Source organism: Artemia sp. Qi Xiang Cuo, chromosome 13, assembly GCF_049724085.1.
Source record: "Artemia sp. Qi Xiang Cuo chromosome 13, ASM4972408v1, whole genome shotgun sequence".
NCBI classification, from domain to species: Eukaryota; Metazoa; Arthropoda; class Branchiopoda; order Anostraca; family Artemiidae; genus Artemia; species Artemia sp. Qi Xiang Cuo.
The window spans coordinates 20,702,329-20,719,988 of record NC_142806.1 but is presented as its reverse complement, the minus strand read 5'-3'; the positions used below and the strand labels follow the sequence as shown (position 1 = coordinate 20,719,988).

At 35.6% G+C, this 17,660-nt stretch overlaps 1 protein-coding gene across 2 annotated transcripts in view; it reads right to left on the bottom strand.

Moving 5' to 3' along the window:
- The window catches only part of LOC148945061 (uncharacterized), a 41,739-nt gene extending 25,374 nt beyond the window's left edge, over positions 1 to 16,365 (bottom strand). The window contains exon 1 of one of the 2 annotated variants that reach the window (XM_089098749.1): positions 16,281 to 16,365. The gene's annotated coding sequence lies outside the window, so the exon portion shown is untranslated. The remainder of the gene's footprint in view (positions 1 to 16,280) is intronic. The other variant, XM_089098748.1, reaches the window with a different exon arrangement.
- Positions 16,366 to 17,660: the final 1,295 nt, after the last annotated feature.

Below are 17,660 nucleotides of genomic sequence, written 5' to 3'. Positions count from 1 at the left end.
AAACATGTAGAAATGTTTACTAGCTAACCTAAACTAACCTAACTTGGTCTAAACCTGGAGGTTTATAGTTCTCCCTATTGCATAGACACCCTTCCAGATCCCTTAATTATGAAAAAAAAAAAAAATTAAATCTCAGTTTGGAAAAAAAACCTAATGCCAAAAATTTTTATTTAATTTTTCGTTTTGTTTTAAGGAAAAAACTAATGTATCTTATATTGCATATGCAGATGAATTACGGCTTATTAGCTGTTCAAAATTCAGCCTTTAAAAGTCGGCCTAGTTTGTTTCTAAGCAGTTTGAAGAAAATCTCCTTAATACTAAACGTTGAAAATGTGAATCTTTAGTCTACTTATTTAGCCAAACATCGAAGCATTGATCTAAGCTGTGGTTCTTATTCAGTTATCCAATAAATAAAAACAAGTTTTTTCTAACTGAAAGTAAGGAGTGACATTAAAATTTAAAACGAACAGAAATTATTCCGTATATGAATGGGGCTAAATAAAAGTTCAAATAGGGATAAAATCCTTTTAATAGACAGTGATGATGATAACAGTGATAGAAATTCACAAAAATACCAGATATTTTGGTCACATATACAGTGACCGTCATCAGTAGTAAAATTTGCAAACATGGGCATTGCCCCCTCCCTCCCATTTTACATAATGTCCTAATACTATTTGTTAGGCAAAAAGTAAAAATTTCGCAAAATATACTAGGCATCCTTTTGAATCTGAGAAACCTTTGACTAAACTGCTAACGTAAACGAACAGGAAGTGCTTTAAAACGTGTGAGAGCTAATTTTAATCTCGCGCTGGAGAGCCTTATGTCAAACCATAGTAAGTTAATAACAAAAGAGCGATGGATGTCAGTTAGAGAAAAGATTACAATACAGAAAAGCCAAAATCAATCGAAAAAAAGAATTATTTCTAATGGGAGAATTATCGTTGAAAGACAGTGGGGAATGGGTTAGGTTTATGTTGTAAAAGGAAAATATTTTATGTTTTCTAGTGAGTATAAAGATAGCATGGTGGTGTTTTGTATTGTGGGGGAGGGGTGACTTACCTAAATATACTAGAGGGTGACCAAGGAAAATAATTTTATTTTGAAAATAAAAAATGAAAATGTACTCACATTGCTAATTGTGGCTGCCAATGCTTCAAGCTCATCAAAAATTTCAAGTGTTCTATCCATTCTCAGGTTACTTTACCTTCTGATAATTTAATCACAATGCATGTCCGTTATATACGAAATCTCAAGGCTGAATTGTTATGTAACGGGGAAAATCATATGTAAGCAAGCCTCTGATTGGCTGAGAAAGGAGATGTAACCGACTCGCTGATTGGCTGAGAAGGAAACACGTGATCTAACTGTTTCCTATTCCTGGACACCTTGACATTCGCTCCGAGCATGCACTTGACCAAAACAACAACAACAAATAAATCTCCCAGGCCTAAAGATTAAAGAAGCCATAATGTTTCTTAATTCCCCTTTCGTGAATCAATAAGTCCCTGCCGATTATGCAAATCAATTTTTCAGGTTAGGTTAGCCAAACAACAAAGAAGCCATGTTTGTTTCTTAATTCCCCTTTGGGAATCAATAATTCCCTCGCCGATTATGTAAATAAATTTCTCAGGTCAGGTTAGCCAAACAACAAAGAAGCCATATTTGTTTCTTAATTCCCCTATCGTAAATCAATACATTCTCCCCATCGATTATGTAAATCAAGTTCTCAGGTTAGGTTAGCCAAACAACAAAAAAGCCATGTTTGTTTCTTAATTCCCCTTTCGTAAATCAATACATTCTCCCCACCGATTATGTAAATCAAGTTCTCGGAAATTCACTTCCCCCTCGAGTCCTAGATCAATACATCGCCCCTAGCGATTATGTAAATCACCTCCCAGTGTCATAAATCAATAATTCCCCGCGCGATTATGTAAATCACCCCTCATGTCATTACACGTGGTCAAACAACAACAGATCGATAATCCTTGAATAAATTATGTAAAAAAGTTGTAGGTGGCAGCAGGGTGTTCTCGTGGGACTCAATAATCCAGAAAACATCCATCAAAGTGAGAAAAATCCTGTTTTTCTATTCTCACTGACAAAAACCATAAAAACAGACATAAATTGATGTTGACATCCATGAAAAACATCAAATAAATTGACCAATACTCATAACCATCCAAGAAACATCCATCAAAGTGAGAAAATTCCTTTTTTTTCATTCTCACTGACAAAAACCATAAAACATCCATAAATTGTTGTACTCGTCACTGTTTTTTTCATTCTCACTGACAAAAACCATAAAAAATACATAAATTGCTGCTGACATCCATGAAAAACAACAAATAAATTGACTAACACTCATAACCGTCCAAGAAACATCCATAAAAGTGAGAAAATTCCTGTTTTTTCATTCTCACTGACAAAAACCATTTCCATAGGGACTCTATGCCCATATTAGGAGTCCCTTCATGAGTCTGACCCCCCTTTCTACTAATATAAAAAGGCCTTCGTGATTAATGCAACCCCCAGAGCCTTGGGGGCAAAGATTGTAAGTTGTGTCTCGGGAGCATAGTTGTGTACCAGGGACATATATGGTTTCTATTGAAATAGTGGCGTATAAAATTTGGATGAGGCTCATTCGATTGGAAATTGGAAGTTGAAAAGAGTCAAAAGTGGTCGGAGGGCAAATAGCCTCTCCCACGCCCTCTTATCTAAATGCATCCGATCTAACTTTTGAGATAGCCAATTTGTTTACAGGAGCGCGAGGATTGTATAATCCCCAAAGCCTGACAAAATCCCCAGAGCCAAGGGTAAGGGTGGTAAGTTATGCCTCAGGGGCATATCAGGATTTTACGGAAGTGGTGGTCGTATAAACTTTGGATGAAGCTTATCTCATTTAAAATTGAAAATTATAGGTCCTTTTCAAAAGTCAAAAGTGATGGGAGGGCAACTAGCCGCTCACACCCTCTTTTCTCTAAATGTATCTGATCGAAATTTATAGATAGTCATTTCCCCCCAAATTAATTCGATTAATATTTTGAAATAGCCATTTTGCTAAAAATAGTCCAAAATTCAAATAACAACAATTTAGGGGTTGAAAAATTTCCCATAGTCCCCGGGGCAAAATTTGTAACTTGATCAACTTGCCCTTTATTAACATATACAGATTTTGTGGAGGGGGTGGTCGTATTAACTTTAAAAGGGTCTCATTCGATTGGAAATAGAAATTTCTAGTTCTTTTTTTAAAAGTTAAAAATGATCAAAAGGCAACCGGCCCCCCTCCTTTTCCGCAATGGGATCCAGTCAAAATTTTGAGATAGCCATTTCGTTCAAAATAGTCTAAAGGCCAAATAACTAACCTCCGTGGTGTTTTTCGTTTTAAGCTTGATTTGCGTATTCAATTTGAGTTTTACTTGTTTTAAGATTTATTTATTCATTTATATGGTTCCTGTTCTATGGCTCTTTGCTATAATCGTTTGTTTAATTTTCGTTTGTTTTGGGTTTCATTTATTATTTAACAGTAATTTCTGGTCATTTTGAGTTTGAATTATTATAAGTTTTTATTTCTTTATAAAAAATACTCTTTACTCTTCTTTGAAAAACTTCTTTTTCGGAAGTTTATTCTTTAATTATTTTTTTAAACAAAATGACTATCTCAAAATTTTGATTGGATACATTTGGGGGAAAAAACCGTGAAGGGGGGGGGGATATTTGCCCTCCAATCACTTTTGATTTTTATTTCTGCTGATATTAATTTTAATATAGCCTTTACTCTTCTTTGAAAAACTTATCAAACTTAGTGGGAAGTAAGAGTAAGTATCCTAGATATGTCTTTCGGAGTTTGCACCAAATCTAGCATGTACCCCTAATTTCTTGTCATCATGGCAGTTATCTGAAGAACTTTCTAGATTTTAACAAAGTTTAAGAGGAAGTAAGAGCCAATGTCTCAGTCAAATCTTTGTATATTAAGTCTAACTTAACCTCTGTTGGGGAGAAGAATAGGAGAAGTCTTTCGGTGTTTGCACCAAATCTAGCATGTACCCCTAATTTCTTGTCATCATGGCAGTTATCTGAAGAACTTTCTAGATTTTAACAAAGTTTAAGAGGAAGTAAGAGCCAATGTCTCAGTCAAATCTTTGTATATTAAGTCTAACCTAACCTCTGTTGGGGAGATGAATAGGAGAAATCTTTCGGAGTTTGCACCAAATCTAGCATGTACCCCTAATTACTTGTCATCTTGGCAGTTATCTGAAGAACTTTCTAGATTTTAACAAAGTTTAAGAGGAAGTAAGAGCCAAGGTCTCAGTCAAATCTTTGTATATTAAGTCTAACCTAACCTCTGTTGGGGAGAAGAATAGGAGAAGTCTTTCGGAGCTTGCACCAAATCTAGCATGTACCCCTAATTACTTGTCATCTTGGCAGTTATCTGAAGAAGTTTCTAGATTTTAACATAGTTTAAGAGGAAGTAAGAGCCAAGGTCTCAGTCAAATCTTTGTATATTAAGTCTAACTTAACCTCTGTTGGGGAGAGGACTATGAGAAATCTTTCGGTGCTTGCACAAAATCTAGCATGTACCCCTAATTACTTGTCATCATGGCAGTTATCTGAAGAACTTTCTAGATTTTAACACAGATAAAGAGGAAGTAAGAGCCAATGTCTCAGTCAAATCTTTGTATATTAAGTCTAACCTAACCTCTGTTGGGGAGAAGAATAGGAGAAGTCTTTCGGAGCTTGCACCAAATCTAGCATGTACCCCTAATTTCTTGTCATCATGGCAGTTATCTGAAGAACTTTCTAGATTTTAACAAAGTTTAAGAGGAAGTAAGAGCCAATGTCTCAGTCAAATCTTTGTATATTAAGTCTAACTTAACCTCTGTTGGGTAGAAGAATAGGAGAAGTCTTTCGGTGTTTGCACCAAATCTAGCATGTACCCCTAATTTCTTGTCATCATGGCAGTTATCTGAAGAAGTTTCTAGATTTTAACAAAGTTTAAGAGGAAATAAGAGCCAATGTCTCAGTCAAATCTTTGTATATTAAGTCTAACTTAACCTCTGTTGGGTAGAAGAATAGGAGAAGTCTTTCGGAGTTTGCACCAAATCTAGCATGTACCCCTAATTTCTTGTCATCATGGCAGTTATCTGAAGAAGTTTCTAGATTTTAACAAAGTTTAAGAGGAAGTAAGAGCCAATGTCTCAGTCAAATCTTTGTATATTAAGTCTAACCTAACCTCTGTTGGGAAGAAGAATAGGAGAAGTCTCTAAATTTGTATCATTGGAGCAAACGTAGTTATGAGAATTTAATCAAACATGGTTGGAAGTAAGAGTGAGAGTCATAGTTATGCCGATTCAGACTCAAAGATCGATTCAAGCTTTATGGTGAAGGGGTGCAACTAAATAGTTGCCACAAGAACTTATACTAAAAAGGAATGCTCAATTCAGATAAAATTGATGGAAATCCAGAGCTAAGGCCATAGCGGCTCCTTTTAATGGTCAGCACCAGGTTTAGCCTTCATGAGAGGTGAAGGAGGTAAATGTAATCGCATCTCTCCCCTCGAACCCCTTTAATAGGTGGATTGAAGCAATTTAACCAAAACCAGGCTTACAGTTACAGTATGCTTCAATCAGATCAGCATGAGGGCAGGGAATCCTGATTTTTTTCAATCACTATCAAACAGTTCGTGGTAACGAACTGTAAGTAAGGAGCGACCCGGCTCAATGGTAACCGAAACTCTAAAAAACGGGATTTTGATACCAATAGATACATCAAAAGAATCAGATTTTAATTCTGATTTCAAATATATAAGTTTCATTAAGTTTAATCTTACCCATCAAAAGTTACGTGCCTGAGAAAATTTGGCTGATTTTCGAAAAAAGGGGAAAGACCCCCTAAAAATTATAGAACCTTAATGAAAATCACACCATAATATTCAGCTTATCATAGAACCCTACTGTAGAAGTTTCAAGCTCCTATATAAAAAAATGTGGAATTTTCAATTTTTTGCCATAAGAAAGATCACGGATGCGTTTTTTTGTGTTTTTTTGTTTTTTTTTTTTTTTTTTTATTTTTTTTCTCTCCAGGGGTGATCGTATCGACCCAGTGGTCCTAGAATATCGTGGGAGGGCTCATTGGAACGGAAATTAAAAGCTCTAGTGCCCTTTTTAAGAGACCAAAGAAACGGAGGGCTACTAGGCCCCCTCCCACGCTCATTTTTTTCCCAAAGTCACCCGATCAAAATTTTGAGATAGCCATTTTGTTCAGCATGGTCGAAAATATGATAAAAATGTCTTTTAGGATGACTTGATCCCCCAAAGTCCCCAGGGGGAGGGCTGAAAGTTATGAACTTTACTCAATGTTAACATATAGTATTGGTTATTGGGAAGTATACAGACTTTTTCAGAGGAGATTTTTTCTGGTAGGTGTGGGAAGGAGCGGGTCGGGGGCACTATGGACGGATCTTGCCAGGACGGAAGTTTCCATGGGGGAAGGGACATTGCTATGAAGGGGGCGCCGGATTTCCCAGCATTATTAAAGAAAAAGATCAGGAATGAAATAAAAAAAAACAAGTTTTTCAACTGATCAACTGATTGTGATTAAGAGGTCATTTTTAAAGAACTGGAAAAAAAAATTTGAACTATAGTTTAAAGAGCAGGGTATTGACTAGGGGGCGAACCCCCTAATATACATGTTAAAAATTTATGAATATAGAAGTTCGTTACGTAAGTTAATTCTAAGTTACGTATATTTATTACTAATAAAAACGTTCGTAAATAAAATTAAACAAGTTTCGAGAAAGCCATTTAACCAAATATAATATGCAAATTTTGTTTTAATTATTCATGTACGGTGAGCCAGAATCAAAACCTGCATTAATTCAAAAACGTTCAAAAATTAAATAAAAAAACAAGTTTTTTTAACTGAAAGTAAGGAACAAAGTTAAAACATACAACAAACAGAAATTATTCCGTATATGAAGGGGGCTGTCCCCTCCTCAACGCCTCGCTCTTTACGTTAAAGTTTGACTTTCTCACAACTCTATTTTTTTTTACAATAAAAAAACTTTAGCGTAAAGAGCGAGGCGTTGAGGAGGGGACAGCCCCCTTCATATACGGAATAATTTCTGTTCGTTTTAAGTTTTAACGTCGTTCCTTACTTTCAGTTAAAAAAACTTGTTTTTTTTATTTAATATCTACCAGAAGCGGACTTCAATTCCAAACCAAACTTACTGGTAAATAAGAGTTAGTGTTCTAAATGTTCTTCAGGGTTTGGGGCTCAGTTTGATATTTACAGAGAGGAGTGAAAAGATAAGATATGTTTTCATAAAAAAAGACAAAAATCATCAAACAAATATTCAAAGATCCCCACAAAGGTTCTATGGCATGTAAAGGATGGAGAGAAAATATAATTACTAATCAAACACTAACTTATAAACAGTAAATAAAAAATAATAATAGACAAATACAAAAAGGAGAGAGCAAGGGAAAGAGAGATTGTGAGAAAAACAGTAAGAGAGAGAGGGAGAGAATGAGGGATAAAGAGAGAGAGAGAGAGAGAGAGAGAGAGAGAGAGAGAGAGAGAGAGAGAGAGAGAGAGAGAGAGAGAGAGAGAGAGAGAGAGAGAGAGAGAGAGAGAGAGAGAGAGAGAGAGAGAGAGAGAGAGAGAGAGAGAGAGAGAGAGAGAGAGAGAGAGAGAGAGAGAGAGAGAGAGAGAGAGAGAGAGAGAGAGAGAGAGAGAGAGAGAGAGAGAGAGAGAGAGAGAGAGATGGGAGGAGGAGAATATGTCAGTAGTTTACAAGAAATTATTCTGAGCAGTCAGCAAAACAAGACCAGCAACGAACTGCTTAGAATCAATAAGAGACTACATTATTTTTCTGCAAATCTTTTGAAGATGGTAAACCAATGGCGTTCTTGAACCAAATCAGGAAGCCCATTCTATATAAAATGACATGCAACGAAGGGATTGAAATCAAAGCTCACTGTTAGAGAACGCAGAATTGAAATATGCTGAGATCTACAGAGCCAATAATTCAACCAATCAAACAGTTCGTGGTAACGAACCGTAAATAAGGAGTGACCTGGCTCAGTAGTAACCGAAACTCTATAAAAATAGAGTTTTGATGCCACTAGATATATCAAAAGAATTGGATTCTTATGCTGATTTTAAATATGTAAGTTTTTTTAAGTTTAGTCTTATCCATCAAAGGTATCGAGCCTGAGAAAATTTATCTGATTTTCTAAAAAAGGGGATAAAATCCCCTAAAAGTCATAGAATTTTAATGAAAATCCCAGCATCAGATTCAGCGTATCAGAGAACCTGACTGTAGAGGTTTCAAGCTACTATCTAAAAAATGTGGAATTTTGTATTTTCTGCCAGAAGAAAGATCACGGATGTGATTTTTTTCCAAGGGTGATCGTATCAACCCAGTGGTCCTAAAATATCATGAGAGAGATCATTCAAACAAAAATGAAAAGTTCTAGTGCCCTTTTGAAGTGACCGAAAAACATTGGAGAGTAACTAGGCCCCTTTTTTCTCAAAATGGTCCTATCAAAGTTTTGAAATAGCCATTTTGTTCAGTTCTACTACTACTACTACTAACAACTCACCGCAGCACCAAGCTGCCTGAGTCCAACAGAGCTACGGATGCTTCTCGTCTACCCCAAACTTTTCAAAGCCTCCCTCGTTACACCCTCCCGCAAAGTTCCCATTTCCTTTAAATCTTTCTTTATGACGTCTTCCCACCCCAGACAGGGACGACCTGCTGTCCGTTTAGCCCTAGATAGTTGGCCGAAAAGAACAATCTTCGGCAATCTGTCATCCTTCATCCGCACAACATGCCCTAACCACCTCAACCTTTCTTTAATTATAGACCTAGAAAGCGGTATTGAACAACATTTTTCGTATAGCCTACTGTTTGAAATACGGTCAGTCAGCCGGGTACCCAGAACAATCCTTAAGCACTATCTCTGGAAAGTATCTAGCGAATCTTCATCCGCTTTTCGGAGCGTCCATGCTTCAGAGCCATATCTGACCACTGTCATCACTGTAGCTTCTAATATTCTAATCTTGGTTTGCAGACTTATCTTCTTATTCTTCCAGACTTTTTTTAACTGTGAAAAAACACCCTGAGCCTTGGCTATTCTATTTTTAACATCTTCACTGCTCCCACCATCTTTACTAATAATACTACCAAGGTAAGTGAAGCTACCCACCTGATCAATCTTTTCATTACCCAACGTCACCTTTTCATCTTCACTTATTCCTAGCCTTAGTGACTTAGTCTTCCTAACATTAATTTTCAAACCAATTCTAGCACCCTACCTCGCAAAACCTCTAAAACTTCATTCATTTTGCTCACACTTTCATCTAGGATGCTTAAATCATCAGCATAATCCAAATCCAGGAGACTTTTTCCTCCCCATTTGATTCCGTGGTCTCCCATTGCCTTTCCTGTGCTCCTTAAAACAAAGTCCATCAAAATGATCCATTTAAAGGGGATAGAACACAACCCTGCTTAACTCCTGATTTAATGCAAAATCAGCTGCTAACCTCATTTCTTACCTTAGCTGCAGCAGTGTTATTCTTGTACATAGCACTAATCCCTTTAATGTATTTGTCTGGTATACCATACAAGGATAAAACCTTTACTAAAGCTCCTCTATGAACAGAATCGAACACTTGCTCATAATCTATAAGACTGAGGACCAAAGGTGTTTGAAAACTCAGGCACTTCTCAATTATTAGCCTAAGAGTGAAAATTTGGTCAACACATCCTCTACCTTTTCTAAAACCGCACTGCTCTTCTCTTAAAACTTTGTCTAAGGCATCTCTCAGTCTTAAAAGTATCATATTACTAAGTAATTTACTACCAACAGAGACCAGACAAATGCCTCGATAATTACCACACTCACTTTTATCACCTTTCTTATAAAGTGGCTTAATTAAGGTTTTCCGAAAATCGTTAGGTACTTCCCCTTTTTCAAAAATCATATTCATAATCTTCAATAACTTATTTCTAACCTCAGAGCCACCATATTTAAGAAACTCTTTTACCACCCTATCAGCACCTGGAGCCTTATTATTCTTTAATCCTTTTAGTACTGTTGCTAATTCCTCCTACACAACAAATCTTCCATCACATCCAAGGTATTATAAACTTTTTCATTTTCCTCTAGATTTTTTCCTGCAACTCTATCTCGGTTAAGCAAGTTCTCAAAATGTTCGGCCCATCTCGCTTTAAGTTTTTCCTTATCGCCAATTGCCACCCCATTCCTATCTTTAACGGGGACAAGTCCGGATTGACTACTACCTCTCAATTTGTTAACGTGCCAGTACAATATTTTACTATTATGCCGTCTAGCTGCATCTTCTAAATCCTCGGCAATTTTATCCATGGCCTCCACTTCACACCTCCTTAGTTCATATTTCAATGCTTTCTCCACTTTCTTTACATTTCTTTTGTTTTCATGCGATCTATCACGCAGATAATTCTTGTACAAGTCCTTTCTCCTTTCTATTAAACATAAAGCTTTTTCACTAATATTCTTAGCTGCAGTTCTAGCTTTCTTCCCTAATAGACCTTCAGCAACTTCACAAATTATTTTTCTTAAATTATTCCAACCATCTTCCACATTATCAAATTTTAAACTCTCAAGCTTAGTATTCAACTCTTCCTGGAAAGTTTCTCTCAAATTCTCATCCTGGAGTCTACTAACATCATAACTTCCCAGGAGGTTATTACCCTTCCGATATTTCAGTTTTAGATTAACCCTTGACACTACTAGCTGGTGATCTTTACTTTTAACATCAATAACAGCACTCCTATGTACCCTAGTATCTTGTATTGATCCTGCCAGTCTTCGGTTTACTATAACATAATCAATAAGGTTTGCTGTCTTACCATCACGTGAATACCATGTTAACTTATGAGCCATTTTATGACCAAACACCGTATTGGTTATAACTAGATTGTTATGCCTACAAAATTGCAAAAGTCTGTATCCATTACTGTTTTCTTTTCCTACACCAAATTTACCTAAGCTGGGATACCATCTATCCTTATTTCTACCAACCTGGGAGTTAAAATCTCCCAGTAATAACATCATATTTCTATCTGGGACCTTGTCTATTTGCTCCTATAACTGTAAGTAAAATTCATCTGAGTCTATAGTATCTCCGTCAGTCGGTTCTACAGAGGCGTATACTACTGTAACTGAGACCCTGAACTTTCTAGTCATAAAATGAGCATTTAGTATTCTATTATTTGTACCTTCCCATCCTAAACAAGGCTGAACATCTGTTTTATTTAGGGTGGGCCGTACCCCTTGCCTATACGTCTCCCTCACCCGGTCTCAATAGGTAAATTCAATGCAAGCCGACTGCATACGTTTTACTCATGGGACATGGGTGCCTTTGATTTCTCAAAATCTAAGTTCGAATTGTCTGAATTCTCGAGTCCCAATGTCGATACGATGGTAATTTATTAACTTCGTAATGATCCAAGTTCTAATTTTCATGTTCTTTACATCATTGAAATTATTTTCTCCTCAGGAAAAGCAACAATCTCGGACGCCAGAGCAAGACGGGGATCAGATATTTTCTTAACTCTACATCGAAGTACTTAGGCCGGTTTACAAGTAGGCAGCAAGAAGTCCTTGAGACATTCAAGAATAGGGGCCTCTATGCAATTCTAAGCCCATTTTAGTCATTAGTGGGTTTTCAGCACTTGGCGATGCTCTTCTATCAGCAAGAGTCGAAATCCTGCACAGACAATCTCAAGCCTATTACCTCCGATTCATTATATATGCTTACAAATATTATGCTACTACGGGGAGGCAACCCGTAATAGATAAATTAGCCAGGAAGAGGTTTTTCAGCTCAAAGACGCCCATCAAAACATACCAATCCCAGAAGAATTGTCCATTAGTCAGAATCCCGTGCGATGGCTGTGTCGTTTAATAGGCTATATTTTCCTCGAGGGGTACCAATCCTCAAGTGGGAATAGAGTTGACCGCAAGGTCTTGCAGGTACCTCAAAAAGGTTGAGACAGCCCTTTGCAGAGGCCGTTGTCCATATGTATGGACCTTACGCCCTATTGAATTTGTCCTCCTACCGAGGATCAACCCCTGATGGTGTTCTGCATCACCATACAATTTAACCTATTGCTGGAAGACAGTTCGCAACTCGTGAAATTTGTGGACAAACCAATAGTTCTTTGTGAGTTTGCATTTGAGGGGTTGTCTTACTTCTCTACCTGTTTGTATGGCCCTGGGCGAGGGTGTCCCAGTTTTTTTTACGGACCCCAAGGGAAAAGGTCCCCCTTGGCCCGTGCCTCCTATGGAGGTACCCTATATATCTCAAGGGCGTTCCCCTATCGCCACCGGGGGAAACGCTGAATGGCCTGGGGAGGCCAGATAAACGGATCACTTTTGTTTTGCAAAGGCCATAAGTCAGTGACATATTTAACCTACTACCTATAAATATACATAACTCACTGACTAGGCCTATATAAGTTATATTCAGAAATATATAACTCAGTGACATATTTAGCCTACTACTTATAAATGTGTGTAACTCACTGACTATGCCTATATAAGTTATATATAGAAATATATAACTCAGTAACATATTTAGCCTACTACTTATAAATTTGTGTAACTCACTGACTAGGCCTATATAAGTTATATACAGAAATATATAACTGAGTGACATATTTAGCCTACTACTTATAAATATGTGTAACTCACTGACTAGGCCTATATAAGTTATATACAGAAATATATAACTCAGTGACATATTTAGCCTACTACTTAAAATATGTGTAACTCACTGACTAGGTCTATATAAGTTATATACGGAAAATATATAACTCAGTGAAATATTCAGCCTACTACTTATAAATATGTGTAACTCACTGACTAGGCCTGTATACGTTATATAAAGAAATATATAGCTCAGTGACATATTTAGCCTACTACTTATAAATATGTGTAATTCACTGACTAGGCCTATCTAAGTTATATACAGAAATATATAACTGAGTGATATATTTAACCTACTACTCATAAATATGTGTAACTCACTGACTAGGCCTATATAAGTTATATACAGAAATATATAACTCAGTGACATATTTAGCCTACTACTTAAAAATATGTATAACTCACTGACTATGCCTATATAAGTTAAATACATCAATATATAACTCAGTGACATATTTAGCCTACTAATTATAAATATGTGTAACTCACTGACTAGGCCTATCTAAGTTATATACAGAAATATATAACTGAGTGACATATTTTACCTACTACTTAGAAATATGTGTAACTCACTGACTAGGCCTATATAAGTTATATACAGAAATATATAACTCAGTGACATATTTAGCCTACTACTTATAAATATGTGTAACTCACTGACTAGGCCTATATAAGTTTAGTCTTTACTTGTTTTAAGTTTTATTTATTTATTTTCAGTACTACCTGTTGAATTTTTTTTTTGCTACTATTCTTTAGACCTACATTAGATACATGAATAATCTAATTGTAAACTTAATTAAATTGTATCTAATTAAATGTAAACTTAATCTAATTGTAATTCAGTTCAGCATAGTTGAAAGACCGAAGAACTATGTCTTTGGAGATATCATGATCCCCCACAGACCGTGGGGAAAGGTCTTTTAGTTACAAAATTTACCCAATGTTTAGGCTACGTATAGTATTTTTTATTGGGAAGCATGCCTACATTTTTCGAGGGGTGGGGGATTTCCTGATAATTTTCCGTTGTTAAGGTAGTTTCCAGGGGGTAAATTCCTTCAGGAGAAATTTTATACTAGGGGAGTTTGCCAGAACTCCTCTGAGAAATTCTTCTTATGTATTGCTTTCTCATTGCCGACTTAATTTCACGCAGGGAGATGTTTAGGGTAACTGTCCAGGGTAAATTTTCACCGGGATTGAATTGTCTAGAGAATAAATCTGTGGAAGGGAGAGATTTATCCGTGGAGAATTTATCCAGGAGAGATTTCCTGGTATTCCTTCAAAAACGATCAGAAATTAAATAAAAAAACACGTTTTTTTCAACTGAAGGTAACGAGCAACATTAAAACTTAAAACGAACAGATTTTGGTGCGCATATGAGGGGGGGTTGCTCCTCCTCAACACCTTGCTCTTTACGCTAAAGTTTGAATTATGTTCCAATTCTTTAAGAGCGACTCCCGAAACACTGTTTGTTTAATTAGAACAATAAGACGCTGCTTTAAAAAGTCCTAAAAAAACTTTAGCGTAAAGAGCGCGGTGTTGAGGAGGAGCAACCCCCCTCATATACGTAATAGTTTCTGTTCGTTTTAAGTATTATTATTGCTCCTTACTTTCAGTATAAAATACTTTTTTTTTTTTTATTTAATCAGATACAAAGGACGAAGTAAATATACTGACCTGGGAAGATCATTGTGGAGATGAAGAAAAAAGAAAGATGCACAAAAAATAATGATACCTTCTTAACATCCAGTAATGGTTTAGCTGCTGAAGGATTTGTTACCTGGATTAGATTTAGGCTATGGCTTTCTTGTAAGTGTTAGAAAACAGTTTAAGTAAAGCAGTAAAAATATACCTTCACATAAGTGGCCAATAGGAAATATGTGACTGAAACAAACTATGAAAAATGATCCTCAGAACTGGCCAAGGAATAATATGTTTGAGCTTTCTTATAACGCCTAACTTCATTTTACTCAAATCAACATGGTGCTTAAAATATAAATTTTCATCAATAAGGATGCCTAAGGAATGGACATGACCATCCTTTGATCTACTAATAGGGCTTTGGACATGTGACTATCATATAATCGAGGATGAACCTGAGATTCACGGAAAAAAACTAAAAAGCTAGTGTTAGAAAAACTTAAGGCAAGAGAGTTAGCATCAATTTATACTAAGGCTCACTCGGAAAGGTCAACCTGTATGGACCTTAGTCACCTGAGGTCATTTACATAAATTAAAATAACATTCAACTCTTTGGGGATGCCCTGGTCAACTTTTGAAGGCGAACAACTTTTGTGGTTCTAGTGAATAGAGCCAATTTTATCACAGCGAGTAACAATAACAAGAGAGGTAGTCAGTCTGAGCATGCTTTCAAATGTCAAAAAAACATTTTTGAACATTAGAACTGATTTCTACGTTATATGTTTTTGGAGGTTTAAGCAGTTTCAAACATCCGTCAGAGGAGGGAGCTAGTAAGTTCTCGTCAACCACCTATCAACAAGAAGAGACTGTTCCAAATTGTTGAAATGTGCGGTTTTAAGAGCTTAGCTATATTTTTTCCATTTATATATTCAAGTTTTAATAGCCTATGTCCATTTTTAGGGTTCTAAAATTACTCTGTTTAAATTTTAACTTCTTTTTTTTTACCTACATTAGGTTAGCTACAAATTTAGCGGAAAGACACGAATACATCAGTACAATAGCTTCTTACATATTTTCTAAAAAAATCGAATTTTCTAAAAAAAATCTGCCGACTTCTTAGCTTTAAAAATCCTTCCTCACCGGGTTTTTCCACTCATTGCTGATCACTCGGCCTTCTAGCTCTCGCAAAGAGCCCTTTTGTTGGATTTACGTCAGATTTCAGGTAACTTCCTTTGAATGGAAGAAGCTGACTTCCATGCAGCTGTGTCCTTGTTTTTAATGTTCTTTTAAGTAAGTCAATATAACATATTGATACTAACACTCTCGAACCCCAAAGTTTCTGAAAATCTGTATTTACCTTTCAAATACGTTGAGTGAATAAAATGGCGTCACAACAGCAATACAGTAATGATTTAAAGTCTCGGGAACTGGAGGAGGGTGAGAAAAAAACAACAACAAAAACACGGAATTCTAAAACTTAAAATTAAAAAATAAGATAATTTGTAACATTAATTTTGAAGAGAAAAAGGTACATGTCAAAGAGTACTTTCTGGTTGTTCACCCCTCGTAATTTCAAGATTGCTAGTTTTGTGTATAATTTAGTTGTGTTTAATTAATTTAATGTGTGTTTTTAGGCACAATAACGTTATCATCACACCAGTCATGTTTATTTGGGTTTTTACGGACGTACCAACAAATTTTCAACAGCAGGTGAAAAGTGAGAGCCTGGGAAAACAGTGTTTTCAGATGTCTGGCTTGTCTTTAAAACGCCAAATAAAAATGGGTCTTAGAGACAGCAATTCGTTTTGAGCACTATGATATATTGCCATGGCTTTTGTTAACAACCATAAAACTTAAAAAAGAAAAAAAAACTACACTTACACAAACTATCTCTTAAACTTAAAAAAAATTACTGAGTTCCTTTCAATTTTCACTAACGGAGCAGTAAAGAAACACCTGCGCATTAGCCACCGATCAATGATGTTCCGGACTGCGAGTTTTATGCCAGTTGAAGCGTGATAGGTGGCGATAGAGTGAAAGAATAGGTATATTACTTGTTAGTTTGTGGTTTTTTGAAAACCCACAAAACTGATGTAATTCTATAGTTAATTTATAATGAGGGACTTGGTCATATTTTGACTGAATAAAAAGAAATGTTTTTTTTAATGAAAAAAAAACTTCATTGCTCTCATATTTCCGCGAATTACTAGTAAAATCAGGCTGAAAGATAAATCGGAAAAGCCATGTCAGGTTAACCATGGTTAAATACGCTTAAGCCATATTTGTTTGATTATCTTATGCAACGACCACAACTTTATTACTTTATGGAGAGATATTTTTACATATATTTTACATTGTTTTACTTTTCTTACTGGCCCTTATTTTCTTTTAACAAATTTTATTATATTTCTTAGTTTTCTTAGACTGTTTTTATTTTTATATAAAGTCCAAGATCATCTATATTTGCGTTCTACATTCGTTTTTAAATTTTTTAGTTTTCTTACCGGCCCTTATTTTCTTTTTTTTTTTAACAAGTTTTATTACATTTCGTAGTTTTCTGTTTTTTATATAAAGTCCAAGATCATCAATGTTTGCATTCGGCATTCGTTTAAAAAAAAAAAAAAAACTAAGTTTATCTACGTCACCTAAAAAGGCGTTTTATTGTGTCAGCTAAAATCAATAGCATAACTGGAAAAAAATGTCTTCCGGCTGTTTATTTTTCTCAAAAATACTAAGAAGTATTCAAAATGAATCGGTGATGCGAGCCGACTAGCGATACTGAGTTGAAATGGAAGAAACAGTTTTAATGATTTATAATTAAACTATAAAATAAACATTGAAATGACATTATAAACAAAAACCCCTATGCCTTTCCAAGGTCAGAACATAATTTGCACTTTACTGAAAAAAATTTAAATGTTTTTACTTTTATAACTTTGATAAATCAAATAATATTAAAATTTTGATTAATAAATATCAGTATATGTATATTAAACTGACAATGCACATTCCATTTGTATTTTTTCAGTAAAGTGCAAATTATGTTCTGGCCTTGGGAAGGCATAGGGGTTTTGATCCCTACTCATGTTATTTTCTGCTCGTTTTGAGTTTGACTCGGTTATTTATTGTAATTTCTGTTCGTTTTGGGTTTCATTTATTTATTGATGCTGATTTGTGGCAGTTTCACGCTTGGCAGATTAATTGATTTAATTTTTGCTAATTTTTGGTTTAATGGAGTTGTTTATTTTTCTTTGAAAAACA